The sequence below is a fragment of the Oncorhynchus clarkii genome, chromosome 19, assembly GCF_045791955.1.
Source record: "Oncorhynchus clarkii lewisi isolate Uvic-CL-2024 chromosome 19, UVic_Ocla_1.0, whole genome shotgun sequence".
Lineage (NCBI taxonomy): Eukaryota > Metazoa > Chordata > Actinopteri > Salmoniformes > Salmonidae > Oncorhynchus > Oncorhynchus clarkii.
The window spans coordinates 50,830,724-50,844,294 of NC_092165.1; the positions used below are offsets into that span (position 1 = coordinate 50,830,724).

Below are 13,571 nucleotides of genomic sequence, written 5' to 3' on the forward strand. Positions count from 1 at the left end.
ACACAGACATGTAGTCCCAGTTGTGTTACCTGCCTATACACACAGACACAGACATGTAGTCCCAGGTGTGTTACCTGCCTCTACACACAGACATGTAGTCCCAGGTGTGTTACCTGCCTATACACACAGACACAGACATGTAGTTCCAGGTGTGTTACCTGCCTCTACACACAGACATGTAGTCCCAGGTGTGTTACCTGTCTATACACACAGACATGTAGTCCCAGGTGTGTTACCTGCCTATACACACAGACATGTAGTCCCAGGTGTGTTACCTGCCTATACACACAGACATGTAGTCCCAGGTGTGTTACCTGCCTATACACACAGACATGTAGTCCCAGGTGTGTTACCTGTCTATACACACAGACATGTAGTCCCAGGTGTGTTACCTGCCTATACACACAGACATGTAGTCCCAGGTGTGTTACCTGCCTATACACACAGGCATGTAGTCCCAGGTGTTACCTGTCTATACACACAGACACAGACATGTAGTCCCAGGTGTGTTACCTGTCTATACACACAGACATGTAGTCCCAGTTGTGTTACCTGTCTATACACACAGACATGTAGTCCCAGTTGTGTTACCTGTCTATACACACATACACAGACATGTAGTCCCAGTTGTGTTACCTGTCTATACACACAGACATGTAGTCCCAGTTGTGTTACCTGTCTATACACACAGACATGTAGTCCCAGGTGTGTTACCTGTCTATACACACAGACATGTAGTCCCAGGTGTGTTACCTGTCTATACACACAGACATGTAGTCCCAGGTGTGTTACCTGTCTATACACACAGACACAGACATGTAGTCCCAGGTATGTTACCTGCCTATACACACAGACATGTAGTCCCAGGTGTGTTACCTGCCTATACACACAGACATGTAGTCCCAGGTGTGTTACCTGTCTATACACACAGACACAGACATGTAGTCCCAGTTGTGTTACCTGTCTATACACACAGACATGTAGTCCCAGTTGTGTTACCTGTCTATACACACAGACATGTAGTCCCAGTTGTGTTACCTGTCTATACACACACACATGTAGTTCCAGGTGTCTTACCTGTCTATACACACAGACATGTAGTCCCAGGTGTGTTACCTGCCTATACACACAGACATGTAGTCCCAGTTGTGTTACCTGTATATACACACAGACATGTAGTCCCAGTTGTGTTTACCTGCCTATTCACACAGACACAGACATGTAGTCCCAGGTGTGTTACCTGCCTCTACACACAGACATGTAGTCCCAGGTGTGTTGCCTGCCTATACACACAGACACAGACATGTAGTTCCAGGTGTGTTACCTGCCTCTACACACAGACATGTAGTCCCAGGTGTGTTACCTGTCTATACACACAGACATGTAGTCCCAGGTGTGTTACCTGCCTATACACACAGACATGTAGTCCCAGGTGTGTTACCTGCCTATACACACAGACATGTAGTCCCAGGTGTGTTACCTGCCTATACACACAGACATGTAGTCCCAGGTGTGTTACCTGCCTATACACACAGACATGTAGTCCCAGGTGTGTTACCTGCCTATACACACAGGCATGTAGTCCCAGGTGTTACCTGTCTATACACACAGACACAGACATGTAGTCCCAGGTGTGTTACCTGTCTATACACACAGACATGTAGTCCCAGTTGTGTTACCTGTCTATACACACAGACATGTAGTCCCAGTTGTGTTACCTGTCTATACACACAGACACAGACATGTAGTCCCAGTTGTGTTACCTGTCTATACACACAGACATGTAGTCCCAGTTGTGTTACCTGTCTATACACACAGACATGTAGTCCCAGGTGTGTTACCTGTCTATACACACAGACATGTAGTCCCAGGTGTGTTACCTGTCTATACACACAGACATGTAGTCCCAGGTGTGTTACCTGTCTATACACACAGACACAGACATGTAGTCCCAGGTATGTTACCTGCCTATACACACAGACATGTAGTCCCAGGTGTGTTACCTGCCTATACACACAGACATGTAGTCCCAGGTGTGTTACCTGTCTATACACACAGACATGTAGTCCCAGTTGTGTTACCTGTCTATACACACAGACATGTAGTCCCAGTTGTGTTACCTGTCTATACACACAGACATGTAGTCCCAGTTGTGTTACCTGTCTATACACACAGACATGTAGTCCCAGTTGTGTTACCTGTCTATACACACAGACATGTAGTCCCAGTTGTGTTACCTGTCTATACACACAGACATGTAGTCCCAGTTGTGTTACCTGTCTATACACACAGACATGTAGTCCCAGGTGTGTTACCTGCCTATACACACAGACATGTAGTCCCAGGTGTGTTACCTGTCTATACACACAGACATGTAGTCCCAGGTGTGTTACCTGCCTGTACACACAGCCATGTAGTCCCAGTTGTGTTACCTGCCTATACACACAGACATGTAGTCCCAGGTGTGTTACCTGCCTATACACACAGACACAGACATGTAGTCCCAGGTGTGTTACCTGCCTATACACACAGACATGTAGTCCCAGGTGTGTTACCTGCCTATACACACAGACATGTAGTCCCAGTTGTGTTACCTGTCTATACACACAGACATGTAGTCCCAGGTGTGTTACCTGCCTATACACACAGACACAGACATGTAGTCCCAGGTGTGTTACCTGCCTGTACACACAGACATGTAGTCCCAGTTGTGTTACCTGCCTATACACACAGACATGTAGTCCCAGGTGTGTTACCTGCCTATACACACAGACACAGACATGTATCCCCAGGTGTGTTACCTGCCTATACACACAGACATGTAGTCCCAGGTGTGTTACCTGCCTATACACACAGACATGTAGTCCCAGGTGTGTTACCTGCCTATACACACAGACATGTAGTCCCAGGTGTGTTACCTGTCTATACACACAGACATGTAGTCCCAGGTGTGTTACCTGCCTATACACACAGACATGTAGTCCCAGGTGTGTTACCTGCCTATACACACAGGCATGTAGTCCCAGGTGTTACCTGTCTATACACACAGACACAGACATGTAGTCCCAGGTGTGTTACCTGTCTATACACACAGACATGTAGTCCCAGTTGTGTTACCTGTCTATACACACAGACATGTAGTCCCAGTTGTGTTACCTGTCTATACACACAGACACAGACATGTAGTCCCAGTTGTGTTACCTGTCTATACACACAGACATGTAGTCCCAGTTGTGTTACCTGTCTATACACACAGACATGTAGTCCCAGGTGTGTTACCTGTCTATACACACAGACATGTAGTCCCAGGTGTGTTACCTGTCTATACACACAGACATGTAGTCCCAGGTGTGTTACCTGTCTATACACACAGACACAGACATGTAGTCCCAGGTATGTTACCTGCCTATACACACAGACATGTAGTCCCAGGTGTGTTACCTGCCTATACACACAGACATGTAGTCCCAGGTGTGTTACCTGTCTATACACACAGACACAGACATGTAGTCCCAGTTGTGTTACCTGTCTATACACACAGACATGTAGTCCCAGTTGTGTTACCTGTCTATACACACAGACATGTAGTCCCAGTTGTGTTACCTGTCTATACACACAGACATGTAGTCCCAGTTGTGTTACCTGTCTATACACACAGACATGTAGTCCCAGTTGTGTTACCTGCCTATACACACAGACATGTAGTCCCAGTTGTGTTACCTGTCTATACACACAGACATGTAGTCCCAGGTGTGTTACCTGCCTATACACACAGACATGTAGTCCCAGGTGTGTTACCTGTCTATACACACAGACATGTAGTCCCAGGTGTGTTACCGGTCTATACACACCGACATGTAGTCCCAGTTGTGTTACCTGTCTATACACACAGACATGTAGTCCCAGTTGTGTTACCTGTCTATACACACAGACATGTAGTTCCAGGTGTCTTACCTGTCTATACACACAGACATGTAGTCCCAGGTGTGTTACCTGCCTATACACACAGACATGTAGTCCCAGTTGTGTTACCTGTATATACACACAGACATGTAGTCCCAGTTGTGTTACCTGCCTATTCACACAGACACAGACATGTAGTCCCAGGTGTGTTACCTGCCTCTACACACAGACATGTAGTCCCAGGTGTGTTACCTGCCTATACACACAGACACAGACATGTAGTTCCAGGTGTGTTACCTGCCTCTACACACAGACATGTAGTCCCAGGTGTGTTACCTGTCTATACACACAGACATGTAGTCCCAGGTGTGTTACCTGCCTATACACACAGACATGTAGTCCCAGGTGTGTTACCTGCCTATACACACAGACATGTAGTCCCAGGTGTGTTACCTGCCTATACACACAGACATGTAGTCCCAAGTGTGTTACCTGCCTATACACACAGACATGTAGTCCCAGGTGTGTTACCTGCCTATACACACAGGCATGTAGTCCCAGGTGTTACCTGTCTATACACACAGACACAGACATGTAGTCCCAGGTGTGTTACCTGTCTATACACACAGACATGTAGTCCCAGTTGTGTTACCTGTCTATACACACAGACATGTAGTCCCAGTTGTGTTACCTGTCTATACACACAGACACAGACATGTAGTCCCAGTTGTGTTACCTGTCTATACACACAGACATGTAGTCCCAGTTGTGTTACCTGTCTATACACACAGACATGTAGTCCCAGGTGTGTTACCTGTCTATACACACAGACATGTAGTCCCAGGTGTGTTACCTGTCTATACACACAGACATGTAGTCCCAGGTGTGTTACCTGTCTATACACACAGACACAGACATGTAGTCCCAGGTATGTTACCTGCCTATACACACAGACATGTAGTCCCAGGTGTGTTACCTGCCTATACACACAGACATGTAGTCCCAGGTGTGTTACCTGTCTATACACACAGACACAGACATGTAGTCCCAGTTGTGTTACCTGTCTATACACACAGACATGTAGTCCCAGTTGTGTTACCTGTCTATACACACAGACATGTAGTCCCAGGTGTGTTACCTGCCTATACACACAGACATGTAGTCCCAGGTGTGTTACCTGCCTATACACACAGACATGTAGTCCCAGGTGTGTTACCTGCCTATACACACAGACATGTAGTCCCAGGTGTGTTACCTGCCTATACACACAGGCATGTAGTCCCAGGTGTTACCTGTCTATACACACAGACACAGACATGTAGTCCCAGGTGTGTTACCTGTCTATACACACAGACATGTAGTCCCAGTTGTGTTACCTGTCTATACACACAGACATGTAGTCCCAGTTGTGTTACCTGTCTATACACACAGACACAGACATGTAGTCCCAGTTGTGTTACCTGTCTATACACACAGACATGTAGTCCCAGTTGTGTTACCTGTCTATACACACAGACATGTAGTCCCAGGTGTGTTACCTGTCTATACACACAGACATGTAGTCCCAGGTGTGTTACCTGTCTATACACACAGACATGTAGTCCCAGGTGTGTTACCTTTCTATACACACAGACACAGACATGTAGTCCCAGGTATGTTACCTGCCTATACACACAGACATGTAGTCCCAGGTGTGTTACCTGCCTATACACACAGACATGTAGTCCCAGGTGTGTTACCTGTCTATACACACAGACACAGACATGTAGTCCCAGTTGTGTTACCTGTCTATACACACAGACATGTAGTCCCAGTTGTGTTACCTGTCTATACACACAGACATGTAGTCCCAGTTGTGTTACCTGTCTATACACACAGACATGTAGTCCCAGTTGTGTTACCTGTCTATACACACAGACATGTAGTCCCAGTTGTGTTACCTGTCTATACACACAGACATGTAGTCCCAGTTGTGTTACCTGTCTATACACACAGACATGTAGTCCCAGGTGTGTTACCTGCCTATACACACAGACATGTAGTCCCAGGTGTGTTACCTGTCTATACACACATACATGTAGTCCCAGGTGTGTTACCTGCCTGTACACACAGACATGTAGTCCCAGTTGTGTTACCTGCCTATACACACAGACATGTAGTCCCAGGTGTGTTACCTGCCTATACACACAGACACAGACATGTAGTCCCAGGTGTGTTACCTGCCTATACACACAGACATGTAGTCCCAGGTGTGTTACCTGCCTATACACACAGACATGTAGTCCCAGTTGTGTTACCTGTCTATACACACATACATGTAGTCCCAGGTGTGTTACCTGCCTGTACACACAGACACAGACATGTAGTCCCAGGTGTGTTACCTGCCTGTACACACAGACATGTAGTCCCAGTTGTGTTACCTGCCTATACACACAGACATGTAGTCCCAGGTGTGTTACTAGCCTATACACACAGAGACAGACATGTATCCCCAGGTGTGTTACCTGTCTATACACACAGACATGTAGTCCCAGGTGTGTTACCTGTCTATACACACAGACATGTTGTCCCAGGTGTGTTACCTGCCTATACACACAGACATGTAGTCCCAGGTGTTACCTGTCTATACACACAGACACAGACATGTAGTCCCAGGTGTGTTACCTGTCTATACACACAGACATGTAGTCCCAGTTGTGTTACCTGTCTATACACACAGACATGTAGTCCCAGGTGTGTTACCTGCCTGTACACACAGACATGTAGTCCCAGGTGTGTTACCTGTCTATACACACTGACATGTAGTCCCAGGTGTGTTACCTGCCTATACACACAGACATGTAGTCCCAGGTGTGTTACCTGCCTATACACACAGACATGTAGTCCCAGGTGTGTTACCTGCCTATACACACAGACACAGACATGTAGTCCCAGGTGTGTTACCTGCCTATACACACAGACACAGACATGTAGTCCCAGGTGTGTTACCTGCCTATACACACAGACATGTAGTCCCAGGTGTGTTACCTGCCTATACACACAGACATGTAGTCCCAGTTGTGTTACCTGCCTATACACACAGACATGTAGTCCCAGGTGTGTTACCTGCCTATACACACAGACATGTAGTCCCAGGTGTGTTACCTGCCTATACACACAGACATGTAGTCCCAGGTGTGTTACCTGTCTATACACACAGACATGTTGTCCCAGGTGTGTTACCTGCCTATACACACAGACATGTAGTCCCAGGTGTGTTACCTGTCTATACACACAGACATGTAGTCCCAGGTGTGTTACCTGCCTATACACACAGACATGTAGTCCCAGGTGTGTTACCTGCCTATACACACATACATGTAGTCCCAGGTGTGTTACCTGCCTATACACACATACATGTAGTCCCAGGTGTGTTACCTGCCTCTACACACAGACACAGACATGTAGTCCCAGGTGTGTTACCTGCCTCTACACACAGACACAGACATGTAGTCCCAGGTGTGTTACCTGCCTCTACACACAGACACAGACATGTAGTCCCAGGTGTGTTACCTGCCTATACACACAGACATGTAGTCCCAGTTGTGTTACCTGTCTATACACACAGACATGTAGTCCCAGGTGTGTTACCTGCCTCTACACACAGACACAGACATGTAGTCCCAGGTGTGTTACCTGTCTATACACACAGACATGTAGTCCCAGGTGTGTTACCTGCCTGTACACACAGACATGTAGTCCCAGGTGTGTTACCTGCCTGTACACACAGACATGTAGTCCCAGGTGTGTTACCTGTCTATACACACAGACATGTAGTCCCAGGTGTGTTACCTGCCTATACACACAGACATGTAGTCCCAGGTGTGTTACCTGTCTATACACACAGACATGTAGTCCCAGGTGTGTTACCTGCCTGTACACACAGACATGTAGTCCCAGGTGTGTTACCTGCCTGTATACACAGACACAGACATGTAGTCCCAGGTGTGTTACCTGTCTATACACACAGACATGTAGTCCCAGGTGTGTTACCTGTCTATACACACAGACACAGACATGTAGTCCCAGGTGTGTTACCTGTCTATACACATAGACATGTAGTCCCAGGTATGTTACCTGTCTATACACACAGACACAGACATGTAGTCCCAGGTGTGTTACCTGTCTATACACACAGACATGTAGTCCCAGGTGTGTTACCTGCCTATACACACAGACATGTAGTCCCAGGTGTGTTACCTGCCTATACACACAGACATGTAGTCCCAGGTGTGTTACCTGCCTATACACACAGACATGTAGTCCCAGGTGTGTTACCTGTCTATACACACAGACATGTTGTCCCAGGTGTGTTACCTGTCTATACACACAGACATGTAGTCCCAGGTGTGTTACCTGCCTGTACACACAGACACAGACATGTAGTCCCAGGTGTGTTACCTGTCTATACACACAGACATGTAGTCCCAGGTGTGTTACCTGCCTGTACACACAGACATGTAGTCCCAGGTGTGTTACCTGCCTGTACACACAGACATGTAGTCCCAGGTGTGTTACCTGCCTGTACACACAGACATGTAGTCCCAGGTGTGTTACCTGTCTATACACACAGACATGTAGTCCCAGGTGTGTTACCTGCCTATACACACAGACATGTAGTCCCAGGTGTGTTACCTGTCTATACACACAGACATGTAGTCCCAGGTGTGTTACCTGTCTATACACACAGACATGTAGTCCCAGGTGTGTTACCTGCCTGTACACACAGACACAGACATGTAGTCCCAGGTGTGTTACCTGTCTATACACACAGACATGTAGTCCCAGGTGTGTTACCTGCCTGTACACACAGACATGTAGTCCCAGGTGTGTTACCTGCCTGTACACACAGACATGTAGTCCCAGGTGTGTTACCTGTCTATACACACATACATGTAGTCCCAGGTGTGTTACCTGCCTATACACACAGACATGTAGTCCCAGGTGTGTTACCTGTCTATACACACAGACATGTAGTCCCAGGTGTGTTACCTGCCTGTACACACAGACATGTAGTCCCAGGTGTGTTACCTGCCTGTACACACAGACACAGACATGTAGTCCCAGGTGTGTTACCTGCCTGTACACACAGACACAGACATGTAGTCCCAGGTTTGTTACCTGCCTGTATACACAGACACAAACATGTAGTCCCAGGTGTGTTACCTGCCTGTACACACAGACATGTAGTCCCAGGTGTGTTACCTGTCTGTACACACAGACACAGACATGTAGTCCCAGGTTTGTTACCTGCCTGTATACACAGACACAGACATGTAGTCCCAGGTGTGTTACCTGTCTATACACACAGACACAGACATGTAGTCCCAGGTGTGTTACCTGCCTATACACACAGACATGTAGTCCCAGGTGTGTTACCTGCCTATACACACAGACATGTAGTCCCAGGTGTGTTACCTGTCTATACACACAGACACAGACATGTAGTCCCAGGTGTGTTACCTGCCTATACACACAGACATGTAGTCCCAAGTGTGTTACCTGTCTATACACACAGACACAGACATGTAGTCCCAGGTGTGTTACCTGCCTATACACACAGACATGTAGTCCCAGGTGTGTTACCTGCCTATATACACAGACATGTAGTCCCAGGTGTGTTACCTGTCTATACACACAGACACAGACATGTAGTCCCAGGTGTGTTACCTGTCTATACACATAGACATGTAGTCCCAGGTATGTTACCTGTCTATACACACAGACACAGACATGTAGTCCCAGGTGTGTTACCTGTCTATACACACAGACATGTAGTCCCAGGTGTGTTACCTGCCTATACACACAGACATGTAGTCCCAAGTGTGTTACCTGTCTATACACACAGACATGTAGTCCCAGGTGTGTTACCTGCCTATACACACAGACATGTAGTCCCAGGTGTGTTACCTGCCTATACACACATACATGTAGTCCCAGGTGTGTTACCTGTCTATACACACAGACATGTAGTCCCAGGTGTGTTACCTGCCTATACACACAGACATGTAGTCCCAGGTGTGTTACCTGCTTATACACACAGACATGTAGTCCCAGGTATGTTACCTGTCTATAGACACAGACATGTAGTCCCAGGTGTGTTACCTGTCTATACACACAGACATGTAGTCCCAGGTGTGTTACCTGCCTATACACACAGACATGTAGTCCCAAGTGTGTTACCTGTCTATACACACAGACATGTAGTTCCAGGTGTGTTACCTGTCTATACACACAGACATGTAGTCCCAGGTGTGTTACCTGCCTATACACACAGACATGTAGTCCCAGGTGTGTTACCCTTCCTGTTCTATCATGGCCTGGTTTCACTTCCACAACCCAGGCGTGACTACAAACAAACACACACACTTAAGTTAGAACGCGCAATGTCATTATTCCGGAGGCTGGATTAGTGAGGAGAGTATATCTCTGGCTCCCTCTTTTTTACGGATCTGATAAAAAATTTCACATTGAATAAATATTTGGATCTGAGGGACAACTTGTCCTAGCTCTGTTTCCAATTTAGTGAAGTGGACGAGGAAGTGTGTCTCTGTATGTGTGTGTCTCTATAGTGGACATGAGATGGAGGGAGTAGACAGGAAATTAGATGTGTTCCGATGACATCAAGTACCCTATAAAACAGCAGCTAAAAGAGAAAGGGGTTGTGAAGAAGATGTTTAGGAGGTGTATTGATGCTGAGGACCAGTGATTCCCTCTCAGTTACTGATATAGGTTACACAGTGGCTCTTCTGGAGACTAGATGAATCTGCAGAGGGTGTGGATGTTTAGGGGACTGTAAAGGGAGAGGTTGGGGTGGGGGGCTTGTAACACTTTTCCCATGTTGCTCTCTATCATTGGTCGGTTAGTTGGGTGTGCATCAGTGATGGAGGAGGACCATAGAGTAACAGACTCCACCCTCTCCCAGAGCATCTACCCAATCAAACCAGCTGCTGCCCTGATGAACAGCCTTTGCTTTAATGACTTTGCAGCTCTGGACGTGGCACAGAACTGCAGAGACTCCGAGAGAATTGAGGGTTTCCATAGAGACCGTCTTATTGACAGCTCCCTCGCCAAAGGGGAGGAGAGGGAGGGCAGGGCTGAGTTCACAGACTCTCGGAGCGAAGGAACACGACAGCAGATGGAGAGAGAGATGGAACACACCACTCAGGAGGGATACGCGGGGCCTGACCCTCCTACGGATGGGGAAATGAGCCGATCCAAGCCTGAGGAGCGGCTGAAAGGAGAGGAAGAACAGGAGGAGGTGGCAGAGGAGGAGAAGGATAGTGACGTGTGTTTTAAAGCTCTAGAGGAGATCTCAGTCTTGGCAGTGAAGGAGCAGCTCACACTGGAGGAGGTGCAGCAGGAGGACCAGATTGAGGAGCTGTGCGAGGAGTATGTTCAGGAAGAAGACATGTTTGTTGTGGAGATTATCAGAGATGGAGCTGCGTCTCTCGATGGCCTGGCCAAACTCATCACAGTGGAGGTGAGTGGGAGAGAAACTGTCTGGGTAACCCTCCCTGGGACTGTTGTCCAGTGACACACACTGTTGCTGATTATCTGAACAAAGGGATTTTATTGTTCTGTGCATGATTGTGTGTTTGAGAAGTCTGATGTGACCTGTCTTAATGCCAACTCATCACTTCTCTACGCAGCTAGAGCCTAATGGCATTATATAGCCATTTTGTTGGAAATTAGTGTTTCCCTAGGCAGTGTGTTGGAGTGAAATATGGCTACTCAGAGGAGTAGTCCATAAACCAGGTCTGGCTGTTACACTAAGAGAAACTTTTACACACAGATGTGAGTTTTCTGACCATCTGGCTACCCAACCCCCCCCCCCTCTCTCTCTCCCATCCTGTTGTGAGGTAGTATATCAGAGTGAAGAGTGTTATGGATGAGGTGTCTTCCTGTGTGAGGAGACAGAGGGTAAGAGTCAGTAATTAGCACGCAGACAGTTTTAGGTTCTCCGAGTGACGCTCATTTACTGCCTTTCTATACAATTAAAAACCGTTTTGGAGAACAATAAAGATGACCCCAGCCATTATCACCGTGGCTGCTGTAGGTTCATTCAAACATCCTATTAGCTATACCATTTTATTTGTATCTTTATTTAACTAGGCAAGTCAGTTAAAAATCTAATTCTTATTTATAATGACGGCCTAGGAACAGTGGGTTAACTGCCTGTTCAGGGGCAGAACGACAGATTTGTACCTTGTCAGCTGGGGGATTCGATCTTGCAACCTTTCGGCTACTAGTCCAATGCTCTAACCACTATGCTCTAACCACTCTAACCACTGCCGCCCCATTGTAATGTTGTACCCCTGAAATGGGGGGGGGAAATATGATCAGTTATTCACACTGACATGTAGCATTGATGAAAACGTATGACATTTTAATGTAGGCGTACAGGGAAGATGATCATATTGAAACAGTTCCTAACTTGTACGGATTTTGTCATGGAACCACTCAACTTCTCTCTGCTTGCTTTCTCACTCTTGTTTTCCCCTGCCTCACCAATGTCACCAATGTCTAGACACAGCGGGAGTCGCAGGACGGTGTCGCCACCAGCCTGTGTTGCGAGAGTGAACAGTTTGAATGTGCTGCTCAGAAGGAAAATCCAGGAGACGCAGGCAAACATAACGAACAATCCATTGTTCATGATTCCACTTATTTGTAAAAAGAGTAAAGTAGCCCTGCAAAAAAACAAGTAATGTTGCTTAAACAGAAGGAGAACTAACAGTCACTGACAACCAAAACCAGTGTGGTTTTAGGAGGGGTTCTGAAAGACACTCATGGGGGTGTCCCCAGAAAGTTGACTAGCAACAACAACAACTGGAACGTAACACACCTACCAGGAGCACCAACTACATTTGCCCAAGATTTAAAAAAAAATTAAACTTAATGACAGAAAACTAAAAAGAAAATGTCGCTCAGTGAAATCAGGAAAATCAGATAAAGGATTATTTGTCTAAAACTCAAACTAAGGCGCCAACTAAAGGTATTAACCCTCCGCATCTATCAAGACAACTGGAGCACTGGGCCAGCACAGGTGTAACACATACTGACTAACGAGACGGCAACCAGCACAGGTGTAACACATACTGACTAACGAGACGGCAACCAGCACAGGTGTAACACATACTGACTAACGAGACGGCAACCAGCACAGGTGTAACACATACTGACTAACGAGACGGCAACCAGCACAGGTGTAACACATACTGACTAACGAGACGGCAACCAGCACAGGTGTAACACATACTGACTAACGAGACGGCAACCAGCACAGGTGTAACACATACTGACTAACGAGACGGCAACCAGCACAGGTGTAACACATACTGACTAACGAGACGGCAACCAGCACAGGTGTAACACATACTGACTAACGAGACGGCAACCAGCACAGGTGTAACACATACTGACTAACGAGACGGCAACCAGCACAGGTGTAACACATACTGACCAACGAGACGGCAACCAGCACAGGTGTAACACATACTGACTAACAAGACGGCAACCAGCACAGGTGTAACACATACTGACCAACGAGACGGCAACCAGCACAGGTGTAACACATACTGACTAACAAGACGGCAACCAGCCCAGGTGTAACACCTGTCCTTTCCATG

General features: G+C 46.9%; 1 pseudogene; it reads left to right on the forward strand.

Annotated features, from left to right (window-relative positions):
* The window catches only part of LOC139375355 (consortin-like), a 46,222-nt pseudogene that overhangs the window by 23,522 nt on the left and 9,129 nt on the right, over positions 1-13,571 (forward strand).